Source organism: Crinia signifera, chromosome 2 (assembly GCF_055691185.1).
Source record: "Crinia signifera chromosome 2, ASM5569118v1, whole genome shotgun sequence".
Lineage (NCBI taxonomy): Eukaryota > Metazoa > Chordata > Amphibia > Anura > Myobatrachidae > Crinia > Crinia signifera.
The window spans coordinates 178,135,169-178,150,614 of NC_139218.1; the positions used below are offsets into that span (position 1 = coordinate 178,135,169).

The 15,446-nt window shown below is 38.0% G+C and overlaps 1 pseudogene; it reads left to right on the forward strand.

Moving 5' to 3' along the window:
• Positions 1–7,064: 7,064 nt before the first annotated feature.
• On the forward strand, positions 7,065–7,183 carry LOC146061898 (5S ribosomal RNA; annotated as a pseudogene).
• Positions 7,184–15,446: the final 8,263 nt, after the last annotated feature.

The following is a 15,446-nucleotide window of genomic DNA, read 5'->3' on the forward strand; positions in this document are numbered from 1 at the left end:
TTTTTTGACCTTGGAGAGGTCTAAAGTGGGGCGGATATGGGCATGTAGTGTTGAGGTAGGTATTGGTTCTCCTTTTCTGTAGACTATCATCAGGTCAAACGCTCTGTCAGTGCCTGCTTTGCATAATTTTTTTACCTAGTTAGTAGTTTTATTTGAGACCACCTGCTAGTACCAGGTCCTGTAGATCTTTTTACATTACCAACACATGATTTTTTTATCTCCAACAATACAGTTTGGACATTTTTTCAGTAGATTACTTGTAGATATAAGTATAAGGGGGCAAAATAGTTGATAGTCTTCACCTCCAGCTGTATCACACTGGATAGTCCCAATCATGTCCAGTGTTGACAGCTAAGCAGTGTTTGGCCTGGTTATTACTTGGATCGGAGACCAAATGGGAACACCAGGTGCAGTAGGAATTTTTACATTTCTGGAAAATGCTTCTTCTCCGTACCTATTCAAATTGAATTTTTTTTTCTTTGGATTAATAGTATAGAGAAAAGGCAGGGGTCAAACAGACAATATATCCATGAAAAAAATCTTTACCACACTTCTTAGGCCCAATTCCAGCTGTTTTTGGCAGCTAAACCAAGCTGTGCCTAGTTAGCAGTTTTATTTGAGACCACCTGCTAGTACCAGGTCCTGTAGACCTTTTTACATTATCATCACATGATTTTTTTTATCTCCAACAATACAGTTTGGAAACTTTTTCTGTAGATTACTTGTAGATATAAGTTGATAGTCTTCACATACAGCTGTATCACACTGGATAGTCCCAATGATGTCCAGTCTTGTCAGCTAAGCAGTGTTTGCCAAGGTTAGTTCTTGGATGGGAGACCAGGTGCTGTAGGAATTTTGACATTACTAGCAAATACTTCTTTTCTTCAGCTTTTCAAATTGATAACTTTTTCTTTGGGGAGAGTAGTTTTATTTTAGACCATCTGTTAGTACCAGGTCCTGTAGGTCTTTTTACATTACCAACACATGATTTTTTTATGTCCAACAATACAGTTTGGAAACTTTTTCAGTAGATTACTTGTAGATACAGGTATAAGGGGGCAAAAAAGTTGATAATCTTCACCTACAGCTGTATCACACTTTATAGTCCCGATCGTGTACAGTCTTGGCAGCTAAGCAGTGTTTTGGATGGGAGACCACATGGGAACACGAAATGCAATAGGAATTTTGACATTTCTGGAAAATGCTTCTTTTCGGTAGCTAGTTTTTTATCTCCAACAATAGTTTGGAATTTTTTTCAGTAGATTACTTGTAGATATAAGTATAAGGGGGCAAAATAGTTGATAGCTTTCACCTCCAGCTGTATCACACTGGATAGTCCCAATCATGTCCAGTCTTGGCAGCTAAGCAGTGTTTGGCCTGGTTAGTACTTGGATGGGAGACCAAATGGGAACACCAGGTACAGTAGGAATTTTGACATTTCTGGAAAATGCTTATTTTCTGTAGCTATTCAAATTGGATTTTTTTTTCTTAGGATTAATAGTATAGAGAAAAGGAAGGGGTCAAACAGACAATATATCCATGAACAAAATCTTTACCACACTTCTTAGGCCCCATTCCATCTGCTTTTGGCAGCTAAACAGTGCTGTTTCTGATTAGTAGTTTTATTTGAGACCACCGGCTAGTATCAGGTCCTGTAGGTCTTTTTACATTACCAACACATGATTTTTTTTATCTCCAACAATACAGTTTGGAAACTTTTTCAGTAGATTACTTGTAGATATAAGTATAAGGGGGCATAAAGTTAATTGGCTTCACCTACAGCTGTATCACACTGGATAGTCCCATTCAGGTCCAGTCTTGGCAGCTAAGCAGTGTTTGGCCTAATTAGTATTTGAATGGGAGACCACATGGGAACACCAGGTGCAGCAGGCATTTTGACATTTCTGGAAAATGCTTCTTTTCTGTAGCTATTCAAATTAGAATTTTTTGGGGGGGATTAATAGTAGAGAGAAATGGAAGGGGTCAAACAGACACTGTATCCTTGAACAAAATCTTTACCACACTGCTTAGGCCCAATTCCATCTGTTTTTGGCAGCTAAACAGTGTTGTGCCTGGTTAGTAGTTTTACTTGAGACCACCAGCTAGTACCAGGTCCTGTAGGTCTTTTTACATTACCAACACATTATTTTATTTAACTCCAACAATACAGTATGAAAACTTTTTCAGTTGATTACTTGTAGATATACCTGTAAGTATAAGAGTTCAAACCCGTTGCTAATCGTCACCTACATCTGTACCATACTGGCTAGGCCCAATCACGTCCAATCTTGGCAGCTAAGCTGTGTTAGGCCTAGTTAGTACTTGGATGGGAGACCACGTGGGAACACCAGGTGCTATAGGAATTTTGACATTACTAGCAAATGCTTCTTTTCTCCAGCTATACAAATTGATAACTTTTTCTTTGGGGAGAGTAGTTTTATTTTAGACCATCTGTTAGTACCAGGTCCTGTAGGTCTTTTTACATTACCAACACATGATTTTTTTTTTTCTCCAACAATACAGTTTGGAAACTTGTTCAGTAGATTACTTGTAGATATAAGTATAAGGGGGCAAAAAAGTTGATAACCATCACCTACAGCTGTATCACTCTGGATAGTCCCGATCATGTACAGTCTTGGCAGCTAAGCAGTGTTTTGTCAGCTTAGTACTTGGATGGGAGATCACATGGGAACACCAGATGCAATAGGAATTTTGACATTTCTGGAAAATGCTTCTTTTCTGTAGCTATTCTAATTAGATTTTTTTTTCTTTGGATTAATAGTATAGAGAAAAGGAAGGGGTCAAACAGACACTGTATCTTTGAACAACATCTTTACCACACTGCTTAGGCCCAATTCCAGCTGTTTTTGGCAGCTAAACCGTGCTGGTGCCTAGTTAGTAGTTTTATTTGAGACCACCTGCTAGTACCAGGTCCTGTAGATCTTTTTACATTACCAACACATGATTTTTTTATCTCCAACAATACAGTTTGGAAATTTTTTCAGTAGATTACTTGTAGATATAAGTATAAGGGGGCAAAATAGTTGATAGTTTTCACCTCCAGCTGTATCACACTGGATAGTCCCAATCATGTCCAGTCTTGACAGCTAAGCAGTGTTTGGCCTGGTTATTACTTGGATCGGAGACCAAATGGGAACACCAGGTGCAGTAGGAAATTTTACATTTCTGGAAAATGCTTCTTCTCCGTAGCTATTCAAATTGAATTTTTTTTTCTTTGGATTAATATTATAGAGAAAAGGAAGGGGTCAAACAGACAATATATCCATGAACAAAATCTTTACCACACTTCTTAGGCCCAATTCCAGCTGTTTTTGGCAGCTAAACCACGCTGTGCCTAGTTAGCAGTTTTATTTGAGACCACCTGCTAGTACCAGGTCCTGTAGACCTTTTTACATTATCATCACATGATTTTTTTTATCTCCAACAATACAGTTTGGAAACTTTTTCAGTAGATTACTTGTAGATATAAGTTGATGGTCTTCACCTACAGCTGTATCACACTGGATAGTCCCAATGCGGTCCAGTCTTGTCAGCTAAGCAGTGTTTTGCCTGGTTAGTACTTGGATGGGAGATCACATGGGAACACCAGATGCAGTAGGAATTTTGACATTTCTGGAAAATGCTTCTTTTCTGTAGCTATTCTAATTGGATTTTTTTTCTTTGGATTAATAGTATAGAGAAAAGGAAGGGGTCAAACAGACACTGTATCTTTGAACAACATCTTTACCACACTGCTTAGGCCCAATTCCAGCTGTTTTTGGCAGCTAAACCGCGCTGGTGCCTAGTTAGTAGTTTTATTTGAGACCACCTGCTAGTACCAGGTCCTGTAGATCTTTTTACATTACCAACACATGATTTTTTTATCTCCAACAATACAGTTTGGAAATTTTTTCAGTAGATTACTTGTAGATATAAGTATAAGGGGGCAAAATAGTTGATAGTCTTCACCTCCAGCTGTATCACACTGGATAGTCCCAATCATGTCCAGTCTTGACAGCTAAGCAGTGTTTGGCCTGGTTATTACTTGGATCGGAGACCAAATGGGAACACCAGGTGCAGTAGGAATTTTTACATTTCTGGAAAATGCTTCTTCTCCGTACCTATTCAAATTGAATTTTTTTTTCTTTGGATTAATAGTATAGAGAAAAGGCAGGGGTCAAACAGACAATATATCCATGAAAAAAATCTTTACCACACTTCTTAGGCCCAATTCCAGCTGTTTTTGGCAGCTAAACCAAGCTGTGCCTAGTTAGCAGTTTTATTTGAGACCACCTGCTAGTACCAGGTGCTGTAGACCTTTTTACATTATCATCACATGATTTTTTTTATCTCCAACAATACAGTTTGGAAACTTTTCCGTAGATTACTTGTAGATATAAGTTGATAGTCTTCACATACAGCTGTATCACACTGGATAGTCCCAATGATGTCCAGTCTTGTCAGCTAAGCAGTGTTTGCCAAGGTTAGTTCTTGGATGGGAGACCAGGTGCGGTAGGAATTTTGACATTACTAGCAAATACTTCTTTTCTTCAGCTTTTCAAATTGATAACTTTTTCTTTGGGGAGAGTAGTTTTATTTTAGACCATCTGTTAGTACCAGGTCCTGTAGGTCTTTTTACATTACCAACACATGATTTTTTTATGTCCAACAATACAGTTTGGAAACTTTTTCAGTAGATTACTTGTAGATACAGGTATAAGGGGGCAAAAAAGTTGATAATCTTCACCTACAGCTGTATCACACTTTATAGTCCCGATCATGTACAGTCTTGGCAGCTAAGCAGTGTTTTGGATGGGAGACCACATGGGAACACCAGATGCAGTAGGAATTTTGACATTTCTGGAAAATGCTTCTTTTCGGTAGCTAGTTTTTTATCTCCAACAATAGTTTGGAATTTTTTTCAGTAGATTACTTGTAGATATAAGTATTAGGGGCAAAATAGTTGATAGCTTTCAATTCCAGCTGTATCACACAGGATAGTCCCAATCATGTCCAGTCTACGCAGCTAAGCAGTGTTTGGCCTGGTTAGTACTTGGATGGGAGACCAAATGGGAACACCAGGTACAGTAGGAATTTTGACATTTTTGGAAAATGCTTATTTTCTGTAGCTATTCAAATTGGATTTTTTTTTCTTAGGATTAATAGTATAGAGAAAAGGAAGGGGTCAAACAGACAATATATCCATGAACAAAATCTTTGCCACACTTCTTAGGCCCCATTCCATCTGCTTTTGGCAGCTAAACAGTGCTGTGTCTGATTAGTAGTTTTGTTTGAACCACCGGCTAGTATCAGGTCCTGTAGGTCTTTTTACACTACCAACACATGATTTTTTTTATCTCCAACAATACAGTTTGAAAACTTTTTCAGTAGATTACTTGTAGATATAAGTATAAGGGGGCAAAAAGTTCATAGTCTTCACCTCCAGCTGTATCACACTGGATATCCCCAATCATGTCCAATCTTGACAGCTAAGTAGTGTTAGGCCTGGTTAGTACTTGGATGGTAGAACACGTGGGAACACCAGGTGCTGTAAGAATTTTGACATTACTAGCAAATGCTTCTTTTCTCCAGCTTTTAAAATTGATAACTTTTTCTTTGGGTAAAGTAGTTTTATTTTAGACCATCTGCTAGTGCCAGGTCCTGTAGGTCTTTTTACTTTACCAACATATGATTTTTTTTATTTTCAACAATACAGTTTGGAAACTTTTTCAGTAGATTACTTGTAGATATAAGTTGATAGTCTTCACCTACAGCTGTATCACACTGGATAGTCCCAATCAGGTCCAGTCTTGTCAGCTAAGCAGTGTTTGGCAAGGTTAGTACTTGGATGGGAGACCAGGTGCTGCAGTAATTTTGACATTACTAGCAAATACTCCTTTTCTTCAGCTTTTCAAATTGATAACTTTTTCTTTGGGGAGAGTAGTTTTATTTTAGACCATCTGTTAGTATCAGGTCCTGTAGGTCTTTTTACATTACCAACACATGATTTTTTTATGTCCAACAATACAGTTTGGAAACTTTTTCAGTAGATTACTTGTAGATACAGGTATAAGGGGGCAAAAAAGTTGATAATCTTCACCTACAGCTGTATCACACTTTATAGTCCCGATCATGTACAGTCTTGGCAGCTAAGCAGTGTTTTGGATGGGAGACCACATGGGAACACGAAATGCAATAGGAATTTTGACATTTCTGGAAAATGCTTCTTTTCGGTAGCTAGTTTTTTATCTCCAACAATAGTTTGGAATTTTTTTCAGTAGATTACTTGTAGATATAAGTATAAGGGGGCAAAATAGTTGATAGCTTTCACCTCCAGCTGTATCACACTGGATAGTCCCAATCATGTCCAGTCTTGGCAGCTAAGCAGTGTTTGGCCTGGTTAGTACTTGGATGGGAGACCAAATGGGAACACCAGGTACAGTAGGAATTTTGACATTTCTGGAAAATGCTTATTTTCTGTAGCTATTCAAATTGGATTTTTTTTTCTTAGGATTAATAGTATAGAGAAAAGGAAGGGGTCAAACAGACAATATATCCATGAACAAAATCTTTACCACACTTCTTAGGCCCCATTCCATCTGCTTTTGGCAGCTAAACAGTGCTGTTTCTGATTAGTAGTTTTATTTGAGACCACCGGCTAGAATCAGGTCCTGTAGGTCTTTTTACATTACCAAAACATGATTTTTTTTATCTCCAACAATACAGTTTGGAAACTTTTTCAGTAGCTATTCAAATTTGAATTTTTGGGGGGGGGGATTAATAGTAGAGAGAAATGGAAGGGGTCAAACAGACACTGTATCCTTGAACAAAATCTTTACCACACTGCTTAGGCCCAATTCCATCTGTTTTTGGCAGCTAAACAGTGTTGTGCCTGGTTAGTAGTTTTACTTGAGACCACCAGCTAGTACCAGGTCCTGTAGGTCTTTTTATTTAACCAACACATTATTTTATTTAACTCCAACAATACAGTATGAAAACTTTTTCAGTAGATTACTTGTAGATATACCTGTAAGTAGAAGAGTTCAAACCCGTTGCTAATCTTCACCTATATCTGTACCATACTGTTTAGGCCCAATCACGTCCAATCTTGGCAGCTAAGCTGTGTTAGGCCTGGTTAGTACTTGGATGGGAGACCACGTGGGAACACCAGGTGCTATAGGAATTTTGACATTACTAGCAAATGCTTCTTTTCTCCAGCTATACAAATTGATAACTTTTTCTTTGGGGAGAGTAGTTTTATTTTAGACCATCTGTTAGTACCAGGTCCTGTAGGTCTTTTTACATTACCAACACATGATTTTTTTATCTCCAACAATACAGTTTGGAAACTTGTTCAGTAGATTACTTGTAGATATAAGTATAAGGGGGCAAAAAAGTTTATAATCATCACCTACAGCTGTATCACTCTGGATAGTCCCGATCATGTACAGTCTTGGCAGCTAAGCAGTGTTTTGCCAGCTTAGTACTTGGATGGGAGATCACATGGGAACACCAGATGCAGTAGGAATTTTGACATTTCTGGAAAATGCTTCTTTTCTGTAGCTATTCTAATTGGATTTTTTTTCTTTGGATTAATAGTATAGAGAAAAGGAAGGGGTCAAACAGACACTGTATCTTTGAACAACATCTTTACCACACTGCTTAGGCCCAATTCCAGCTGTTTTTGGCAGCTAAACCGCGCTGGTGCCTAGTTAGTAGTTTTATTTGAGACCACCTGCTAGTACCAGGTCCTGTAGATCTTTTTACATTACCAACACATGATTTTTTTATCTCCAACAATACAGTTTGGAAATTTTTTCAGTAGATTACTTGTAGATATAAGTATAAGGGGGCAAAATAGTTGATAGTTTTCACCTCCAGCTGTATCACACTGGATAGTCCCAATCATGTCCAGTCTTGACAGCTAAGCAGTGTTTGGCCTGGTTATTACTTGGATCGGAGACCAAATGGGAACACCAGGTGCAGTAGGAAATTTTACATTTCTGGAAAATGCTTCTTCTCCGTAGCTATTCAAATTGAATTTTTTTTTCTTTGGATTAATAGTATAGAGAAAAGGAAGGGGTCAAACAGACAATATATCCATGAACAAAATCTTTACCACACTTCTTAGGCCCAATTCCAGCTGTTTTTGGCAGCTAAACCACGCTGTGCCTAGTTAGCAGTTTTATTTGAGACCACCTGCTAGTACCAGGTCCTGTAGACCTTTTTACATTATCATCACATGATTTTTTTTATCTCCAACAATACAGTTTGGAAACTTTTTCAGTAGATTACTTGTAGATATAAGTTGATAGTCTTCACCTACAGCTGTATCACACTGGATAGTCCCAATGAGGTCCAGTCTTGTCAGCTAAGCAGTGTTTTGCCTGGTTAGTACTTGGATGGGAGATCACATGGGAACACCAGATGCAGAAGGAATTTTGACATTTCTGGAAAATGCTTCTTTTCTGTAGCTATTCTAATTGGATTTTTTTTTTCTTTGGATTAATAGTATAGAGAAAAGGAAGGGGTCAAACAGACACTGTATCTTTGAACAACATCTTTACCACACTGCTTAGGCCCAATTCCAGCTGTTTTTGGCAGCTAAACTGCGCTGGTGCCTAGTTAGTAGTTTTATTTGAGACCACCTGCAAGTACCAGGTCCTGTAGATCTTTTTACATTACCAACACATGATTTTTTTATCTCCAACAATACAGTTTGGAAATTTTTTCAGTAGATTACTTGTAGATATAAGTATAAGGGGGCAAAATAGTTAATAGTCTTCACCTCCAGCTGTGTCACACTGGATTGTCCCAATCATGTCCAGTCTTGACAGCTAAGTAGTGTTTGGCCTGGTTATTACTTGGATCGGAGACCAAATGGGAACACCAGATGCAGTAGGAATTTTTACATTTCTGGAAAATGCTTCTTCTCCGTAGCTATTCAAATTGAATTTGTTTTTCTTTGGATTAATAGTATAGAGAAAAGGCAGGGGTCAAACAGACAATATATCCATGAACAAAATCTTTACCACACTTCTTAGGCCCAATTCCAGCTGTTTTTGGCAGCTAAACCAAGCTGTGCCTAGTTAGCAGTTTTATTTGAGACCACCTGCTAGTACCAGGTCCTGTAGACCTTTTTACATTATCATCACATGATTTTTTTTATCTCCAACAATACAGTTTGGAAACTTTTTCAGTAGATTACTTGTAGATATAAGTTGATAGTCTTCACATACAGCTGTATCACACTGGTTAGTCCCAATGATGTCCAGTCTTGTCAGCTAAGCAGTGTTTGCCAAGGTTAGTTCTTGGATGGGAGACCAGGTGCTGAAGGAATTTTGACATTACTAGCAAATACTTCTTTTCTTCAGCTTTTCAAATTGATTACTTTTTCTTTGGGGAGAGTAGTTTTATTTTAGACCATCTGTTAGTACCAGGTCCTGTAGGTCTTTTTACATTACCAACACATGATTTTTTTATGTCCAACAATACAGTTTGGAAACTTTTTCAGTAGATTACTTGTAGATACAGGTATAAGGGGGCAAAAAAGTTGATAATCTTCACCTAACGCTGTATCACACTTTATAGTCCCGATCATGTACAGTCTTGGCAGCTAAGCAGTGTTTTGGATGGGAGACCACATGGGAACACCAGATGCAGTAGGAATTTTGACATTTCTGGAAAATGCTTCTTTTCGGTAGCTAGTTTTTTATCTCCAACAATAGTTTGGAATTTTTTTCAGTAGATTACTTGTAGATATAAGTATTAGGGGCAAAATAGTTGATAGCCTTCAATTCCAGCTGTATCACACAGGATAGTCCCAATCATGTCCAGTCTACGCAGTGTTTGGCCTGGTTAGTACTTGGATGGGAAACCAAATGGGAACACCAGGTACAGTAGGAATTTTGACATTTTTGGAAAATGCTTATTTTCTGTAGCTATTCAAATTGGATTTTTTTTTCTTAGGATTAATAGTATAGAGAAAAGGAAGGGGTCAAACAGACAATATATCCATGAACAAAATCTTTGCCACACTTCTTAGGCCCCATTCCATCTGCTTTTGGCAGCTAAACAGTGCTGTGTCTGATTGGTAGTTTTGTTTGAACCACCGGCTAGTATCAGGTCCTGTAGGTCTTTTTACATTACCAACACATGATTTTTTTTATCTCCAACAATACAGTTTGAAAACTTTTTCAGTAGATTACTTGTAGATATAAGTATAAGGGGGCAAAATGTTCATAGTCTTCACCTCCAGCTGTATCACACTGGATAGCCCCAATCATGTCCACTCTTGACAGCTAAGTAGTGTTAGGCCTGGTTAGTACTTGGATGGTAGAACACGTGGGAACACCAGGTGCTGTAAGAATTTTGACATTACTAGCAAATGCTTCTTTTCTCCAGCTTTTAAAATTGATAACTTTTTCTTTGGGTAAAGTAGTTTTATTTTAGACCATCTGCTAGTGCCAGGTCCTGTAGGTCTTTTTACTTTACCAACACATGATTTTTTTTATCTCCAACAATACAGTGTGGAAACTTTTTCAGTAGATTACTTGTAGACATAAGTTGATAGTCTTCACCTACAGCTGTATCACACTGGATAGTCCCAATCAGGTCCAGTCTTGTCAGCTAAGCAGTGTTTGGCAAGGTTAGTACTTGAATGGGAGACCAGGTGCTGTAGTAATTATGACATTACTAGCAAATACTCCTTTTCTTCAGCTTTTCAAATTGATAACTTTTTCTTTGGGGAGAGTAGTTTTATTTTAGACCATCTGTTACTACCAGGTCCTGTAGGTCTTTTTACATTACCAACACATGATTTTTTTATGTCCAACAATACAGTTTTGAAACTTTTTCAGTAGATTACTTGTAGATACAGGTATAAGGGGGGCAAAAAAGTTGATAATCTTCACCTACAGCTGTATCACACTTTATAGTCCCGATCATGTACAGTCTTGGCAGCTAAGCAGTGTTTTGGATGGGAGACCACATGGGAACACGAAATGCAATAGGAATTTTGACATTTCTGGAAAATGCTTCTTTTCGGTAGCTAGTTTTTTATCTCCAACAATAGTTTGGAATTTTTTTTAGTAGATTACTTGTAGATATAAGTATAAGGGGGCAAAATAGTTGATAGCTTTCACCTCCAGCTGTATCACACTGGATAGTCCCAATCATGTCCAGTCTTGGCAGCTAATCAGTGTTTGGCCTGGTTAGTACTTGGATGGGAGACCAAATGGGAATACCAGGTACAGTAGGAATTTTGACATTTCTGGAAAATGCTTATTTTCTGTAGCTATTCAAATTGGATTTTTTTTCTTTGGATTAATAGTATAGAGAAAAGGAAGGGGTCAAACAGACACTGTATCTTTGAACAACATCTTTACCACACTGCTTAGGCCCAATTCCAGCTGTTTTTGGCAGCTAAACCGCGCTGGTCCCTAGTTAGTAGTTTTATTTGAGACCACCTGCTAGTACCAGGTCCTGTAGATCTTTTTACATTACCAACACATGATTTTTTTATCTCCAACAATACAGTTTGGAATTTTTTTCAGTAGATTACTTGTAGATATAAGTATAAGGGGGCAAAATAGTTGATAGTGTTCACCTCCAGCTGTATCACACTGGATAGTCCCAATCATGATCAGTCTTGACAGCTAAGCAGTGTTTGGCCGCCTGGTTAGTACTTGGATGGTAGAACATTTGGGAACACCAGGTGCTGTAAGAATTTTGACATTTCTGTAAAATGCTTCTTCTCTGTAGCTGTTCAAATTTGATTTTTTTTTTCTTTGGATTAATAGTATAGAGAAAAGGAAGGGGTCAAACAGACAATATATCCATGAACAAAATCTTTACCACACTTCTTAGGCCCCATTCCATCTGCTTTTGGCAGCTAAACAGTGCTGTGTCTGATTAGTAGTTTTATTTGAGACCACCGGCTACTATCAGGTCCTTTAGATCTTTTTTACATTACCAACACATGATTTTTTTTATCTCCAACAATACGGTTTGGAAACTTTTTCAGTAGATTACTTGTAGATATAAGTATAAGGGGGCAAAATGTTGCTAGTCTTCACCTCCAGCTGTATCACATTGGATAGCCCCAATCATGTCCAATCTTGACAGCTAAGCAGTGTTACGACCGCTTAGTACTTGGATGGGAGGCCACGTGGGAAAACCAGGTGCTGTAGGGATTTTGACATTACTAGCAAATGCTTCTTTTCTCCAGCTTTTCAAATTGATAACTTTTTCTTTGGGGAGAGTAATTTTATTTTAGACCATCTGCTAGTACCAGGTCCTGTAGGTCTTTTTAAATTACCAACACATGATTTTTTTATCTCCAACAATACAGTTTGGAAACTTTTTCAGTAGATTACTTGTAAATATAAGTAAAAGGGGGCAAAAAAGTTGATAGTCTTCAACTACAGCTGTATCACACTGGATAGTCCCAATCATGTACAGTCTTGGCAGCTAAGCAGTGTTTTGCCTGGTTAGTACTTGGATGGGAGACCACATGGGAACACCAGGTGCAGTAGGAATGTTGACATTTCTGGAAAATACTTGTTTTCTGTAGCTATTCAAATTTGAATTTTTTTGAGGGGATTAATAGTAGAGAGAAATGGAAGGGGTCAAACAGACACTGTATCCTTGAACAAAATCCTTACCACACTGCTTAGGCCCAATTCCATCTGTTTTTGGCAGCTAAACAGTGTTGTGCCTGGTTAGTAGTTTTACTTGAGACCACCAGCTAGTACCAGGTCCTGTAGGTCTCTTTACATTACAAACACATTATTTTATTTAATTCCAACAATACAGTTTGGAAACTTTTTCAGTAGATTACTTGTAGATATACAGTAAGTAGAAGAGGGCAAAAACATTGTTAGTCTTCACCTACAGCTGTACAACACTGGCGAGGCCCAATCATGTCCAATCTGGGCAGCTAAGCAGTGTTAGGCCTGGTTAGTACTTGGATGGGAGACCACGTGGGAACACCAAGTGCTGTAAGCATGTTGACGTTACTAGCAAATGCTTCTTTTCTCCAGCTATTCAAATTGATAACTTTTTTCTTGGGTAAAGTAGTTTTATTTTAGACCATCTGCTAGTGCCAGGTCCTGTAGGTCTTTTTACATTACCAACACATGATTTTTTTTTATCTCCAACAATACAGTTTGGAAACTCTTTCAGTAGTTTACTTGTAGATATAAGTATAAGGGGGCAAAGAAGTTGGTAGTCTTCACCTACAGCTGTATCACACTGGATAGTCCCAATCAGCTCTATTCTTGGAAGCTAAGCAGTTTTTGCCTGGTTAGTATTTGGATGGGAGACCACATGGGAACACCAGGTGCAGTAGGAATTTTGACATTACTAGCAAATGCTTCTTTTCTCCAGCTATTCAAATTGATAACTTTTTCTTTATGGAGAGTAGTTTTATTTTAGACCATCTGTTAGTACCAGGTCCTGTAGGTCTTTTTACATTACCAACACATGATTTTTTTTATCTCCAATAATACAGTTTGGAAACTTGTTCAGTAGATTACTTGTAGATATAAGTATAAGTTGGCAAAATAGTTGATAGTTTTCACCTCCGTCTGTATCACACTGGATAGTCCCAATCATGTCCAGTCTTGGCAGCTAAGCAGTGTTTTGCCTGGTTAGTATTTGGATGGGAGACCACATTAGAGCACCAGATGCAGTAGTAATTTTGACATTTCTGGAAAATGCTTCTTTTCTGTAGCTATTCAAATTGGAAATTTTTTTCTTTGGATTAATAGTATAGAGAAAAGGAAGGGGTCAAACAGACACAGTATCTTTGAACAACATCTTTACCACACTGCTTAGGCCCAATTCCGGCTGTTTTTGGCAGCTAAACCACGCTGGTGCCTAGTTAGTAGTTTTATTTGAGACCACCTGGTAGTACCAGGTCCTGTAGATCTTTTTACATTACCAACACATGATTTTTTTATCTCCAACAATACAGTTTGGAAATTTTTTCAGTAGATTACTTGTAGGTATAAGTATAAGGGGGCAAAATATTTGATAGTTTTCACCTCCAGCTTTATCACACTGGATAGTCACAATCATGTCCAGTCTTGGCAGCTAAGCAGTGTATTGCCTGGTTAGTACTTGCATGGGAGACCACATGGGAAAACCAGGTGCGGTAGGTATTTTGACATTACAAGCAAATGCTTCTTTTCTCCAGCTATTCAAATTGATAACGTTTTCTTTGGGAAAGAGTAGTTTTATTTGAGACCACCTGCTAGTACCAGGTCCTGTAGATCTTTTTACATTACCAACACATGATTTTTTTTATCTCCAATATTACAGTTTGGAAATTTTTTCAGTAGATTACTTGTAGATATAAGTATAAGCGGGCAAAATAGTTGTTAGTTTTCACCTCCAGCTGTATCACACTGGATAGTCCCAATCATGTCCAGTCTTGGCAGCTAAGCAGTGTTTTGCATGGTTAGCACTTGGATGGGAGACCAAATGGGAACACCATGTGCAGTAGGAATTTTGACATTTCTGGAAAATGCTTCTTCTCTGTAGCTATTCAAATTGAATGTTTTTTCTTTGGATTAAAAGTATAGAGAAAAGGAAGGGGTCAAGCAGACAATATATCCATGAACAAAATCTTTACCACACTGCTTAGGACCCATTCCATCTGCTTTTGGCAGCTAAACAGTGCTGTGTCTGATTAGTAGTTTTATTTGAGAACACCAGCTAGTACCAGGTCCTGTAGGTCTTTTTACATTACCAACACATTATTTTATTTAACTCCAACAATACAGTTTGCAAACTTTTTCAGTAGATTACTTGTAGATATACCTGTAAGTAGAAGAGGGCAAAACCGTTGCTAGTCTTCACCTAAAGCTGTACCATACTGGCTAGGCCCAATCATGTCCAATCTCAGCAGCTAAGCAGTGATAGGCCTGGTTAGTACTTGGATGGGAGACCACGTGGGAACGCCAGGTGCTGTAAGAATTTTGACATTACTAGCAAATGCTTCTTTTCTCCAGCTATTCAAATTGATAACTTTTTCTTTATGGAGAGTAGTTTTATTTCAGACCATCTGCTAGTGCCAGGTCCTGTAGGTCTTTTTACATTACCAACACATGATTTTTTTTTATCTCCAACAATACAGTTTGGAAACTTTTTCAGTAGATTACTTGTAGATATAAGTATAAGGGGGCAAAGAAGTTGATAGTTTTCACCTCCAGCTGTATCACAATGGACAGTCCCAATCATGTTCAGTCTTGGCAGCTAAGCAGTGTTTTGTCTGGTTAGTACTTGGATGGGAGACCAAATGGGAACACCAGGTGCAGTAGGAATTTTGACATTTCTGGAAAATGCTTCTTCTCTGTAGCTATTCAAATTGAATTATTTTTATTTTGGATTAATAGTATAGAGAAAAGGAAGGGGTCAAACAGACAATATATCCATGAACA